The 3,897-nt window shown below is 32.8% G+C and overlaps 1 pseudogene; it reads left to right on the forward strand.

The window, feature by feature from the left end:
• The first annotated feature begins 10 nt into the window (after nucleotides 1-10).
• Nucleotides 11-955, forward strand: LOC143555467 (monothiol glutaredoxin-S11 pseudogene; annotated as a pseudogene).
• Nucleotides 956-3,897: the final 2,942 nt, after the last annotated feature.

The following is a 3,897-nucleotide window of genomic DNA, read 5'->3' on the forward strand; positions in this document are numbered from 1 at the left end:
CCCAAGCTTGAACACTTGTGTCCAAAATTCTCGTTTTTAATAAATAATTAGCGTGCCATATATTCTACAATAATAATATAAATTTGACCCGTTTTCTTCATTTTGTCTGATTCACCCGTTAAGCTTAACCTGAATCAACCCATTATGATGTCTTTAAGATGGAGGTTTGGACATATATTATAAGGAATGTTAGTTAGTACTTGTTCCTTGGTGTGTGGAAAGGAAAAAAGTAGCCATATATAGAAGTACCTTTAGTAGCTTTCAAGCATCTATATAAAAAAAGCATCTCGTTTAGATGTTCTTGTAACGAGAAAACAATTTATATAAAATAGAAGTAGCCCGAGAAACCCCTATGCAAACCAAATCTTATCTCTCCCTCAAAACCCTCTCCGAAACTCCCTTCGAGTTTGATCCAATCGTTTGGTGCCTCGTGACATTGTAGTTTAAGGTAGTTTCATAAGATGGACAAGATACAAGCATTGACATCAGAGAACGGAATTGTCGTGTTTAGCAAGAGCACGTGTTGCTTATGCTATGCTGTGACCATTCTGTTCCAAGAACTCGGGGTCGAGCCCCTGGTTCATGAGCTGGACCATGACACCAGACGGTTGGGAGATTGAGGAAAGCCCTTGTGAACCGGGGCTGCAACTCTCCTCCTGTGCCAGCTGTGTTCATAGGGGGTAACCTTGTGGGGTCCACCAATGAGGTGATGTCACTTCACCTCCGTGGTGCTCTCATCCCGCTCCTCAGGCCGTTATCAGACACTCGCTTAGAATGTGTACTCGCAATTTGAAGGAATAAGTTCGGGTCAAGACTCAAGACCATGACTAACTTGCTTAGGTTTTATTAGCATAAGTTAAATAGGTTAAATTTAGGATAATGTCATTAGTGGCTTTTAGGTTGTGACTTTAGTTGTTTTAATCCGTTTTTCACAAGTGTTTGATGACGACACGGGTATCCTTCATATGAATATGATTCTTGTTTATATTATCTAGCACCCTTAATCTTTCTATTTAATAAAAAAAAGTTAAAGACCATAAAATTATGTGTGATCTCAGTATCATCACACGTGTTTTGATCGTTCACATGTGAACAAAGTTGATCACACGTAATTAAGTTAATGTGTATATTGATGTTCCCACGGTTCTCAACCTTTTGCGGAATCAATCTGAAGTTGTAAACAGGCTGACGGGTTGTAATCAAATTGTAAATGGGTTGGTGGGTGACCTTATATAATATGTTCTTTTTGTAGTTTTAACTTTTAAGACATGTTTATTAAACAAGTTAGACATGACAACCCGAAGATTTATCATATCGATAATCTGTTTTAACGTAAGCTACCCTCAAACTGATCAATGATCAGATTGTGGCCCTCCCCAACACTCGAAAAAAGTGATATATCGAATATATCGAACCTCTAAGATCCATACTTGTGTTTGAAAAAGGTCTTAAAAAAGATATATTCTCCACTTTTACATAAAGAAAAGAATTCAAATCCCTCAAGCTTTCATTTTCTTTCACTCTTTTCTAATAACTTCCTTTTTGCATAATGTCCCCACAAAGAAGATTGCCTGGAATATCGACTTGATCACATTTAGCTTCTTCATCAAATTTGCTTCTTTTTTTCTGCATATAAATTTCGTGCTTGGAATACGGATATCGATAGTAGCAGGGTGAACAATTGGGTTGTAAAGAGTCGAGTCGAGCCGAATCAAGCCAAGCCAGGATAGGCTTGGGCTCGACTCATTTTTCTTGACGGGCTGAGAAATTGAGCTTGAGCTTGGGAGCCAACTCGTGGATAGTCGAGCCATCTTGTTTTCCTTAAATTTTACAATTTTTAACTTTGTATTTTTTACGCGTATTGATATATATAAAAACATAAAATAATACTCGTTAAAATACACATAATGCAGAATTTTGTAGTTTATAAATTATGTATTATGTGTATTATATATATATATATTGCTTTTATATATATCAATATATGAAAAATATAAAAATTTTAAAAATTAATTGAGATGGCTTGGCGAGCCACGAGTTGGCTTGAGCTTTCGATTAAACTATTTAAATTTATATAAATTAAATTTTGGGCTTTATTTTTGGATCGTTTTGCAAACCGAGTCGATTTCAAACGGGCCCCGAGTTATTGAACAACCCTAGTGAACGCTATATAAAATCTAGGTGTGTGGTAATCTTTAAAGAAATGATATGTAGTTTTAATAATCATTTAACTTGTTCAAAAGGGGGTTGCGGCGCAGCTTGTTGCCCGTTTGCCTGCCAACTTTATTGTAATCGTTTTATAGTAAATTATATAAAACTTTTATAAAAACTATTTTAATTTATGTAAATTTTTATTTATTTGTTAAAACTAAAAACATAGCAAATGAGTTGAAATAATGTTCTTCTTGTTGCAGGGTTTTGATACACACAAATGCCAATTTTTATGCTCTTTATAAAAGTAACAAACCAAGTTGATATAAAGGCATATACTCGAAAGATTTGCAGTTTGATTCTTATACGAATAGCAGCAAAAGAAAGGTGGTAAAGTGGGAATCCGAGAATGGTGAATATATTTCCCATCAATCTTACTCGCAAAGTTCTTATGGAATCTTGAAAACGGCTGTTTGAACGGTTATGAATTCATGAAGGTGTCGCATGCCACGTCTTGCCAGCTATTTTGTGTCGGTTATGTTTTGTAGTTCGGAAAAGTTTCGATGTATATCTTTCTAAATCGTGTAAGTGTTATGTTGAAATATATTGATGGTGCTCTTGAAGATTTAATAATTGAAAGAGAAAACAAAAACGAATATTCGAGTTTTATTATGAAAATAGCGTACCGGAACTAGAACAAAAGAGTCTAATGTTTTCATAACTAGATCGGACAACGAATTATAGAAAAAAAAAACTATTAAAGCTTTAATTATTTATTCAATATATTTAATTTAATCTACGAGTATATAATGTAGGTTACTTAAAATTTATTAACTGAATAATATATATGAGATCTTAAAAAGGCAATAGTAAATGTTAAAAACATACATATACTAGTTATTAATTTATTAACTATATTGATTACACTTCTAGTATGATACCAAGCCAGACCGATATCGAACGAACAACATAGATACTGGTATCAGTATTCATTTTCTTATGTTTTCAATAATATTTCGTTTATCATTTATCATTTAATTTGATTTTTGTGAAGGGGAAATATAACAATTTGTACTTTCAATGTACCCAATAACTTTTCTAACTTATACTTTTCACTAGCAATTCAATATCATTTTACGGAAAAGTAAATTCAACACCCAACTTTCAATTATTTCATTTCACGACAAATTAAAATATTTGATTAAGATAAAAATTAATTGATTATTTTATAAGACATACGAAGTTACACTTTTGTTAGAGCGAGATTGTATTTTGTGTCAAATATGAAAGCTAAAACTATTTTTTTATGAATATTATTAGTCGATATAAGTTTATAGTTTGGATTACTCTAATCTAAATTTTTTTAAAATAAAATAAACCCTAGAATGTGGTATACAGTACATAAAAAGAGTATCATAAAACAAAAGTTTGTACCTTTATTACTTTATAAGATTTTATATGCCCCACCATTTCTTTCTATGTTAAGTACAAAGCATATAAATGAATAAGGTGAGTTGGTTATACCAAAAGACAAAAATGTACTTTTGTCAAGTGTTACACGTCTCGTTCACGTGATATTTTTATTTACTGGACATGAAGGTTTGTATGTTATCTATTCCGTTTTGAAAGCTTGACCGATAACAGAAGGCTAGATGCACAGCCCGTAATTTTCATTCACATCATCCTGACAAGACCTAACAACACGTTGACCAATGTTGACTCCGTAGTTGAGGTACTCTTGAGATC

This window comes from Bidens hawaiensis, unplaced genomic scaffold (genome assembly GCF_021521415.1).
Source record: "Bidens hawaiensis isolate Kalapana, Puna unplaced genomic scaffold, B.hawaiensis_p1.1 tig00018136_1, whole genome shotgun sequence".
In the NCBI taxonomy this organism is placed as follows: domain Eukaryota; kingdom Viridiplantae; phylum Streptophyta; class Magnoliopsida; order Asterales; family Asteraceae; genus Bidens; species Bidens hawaiensis.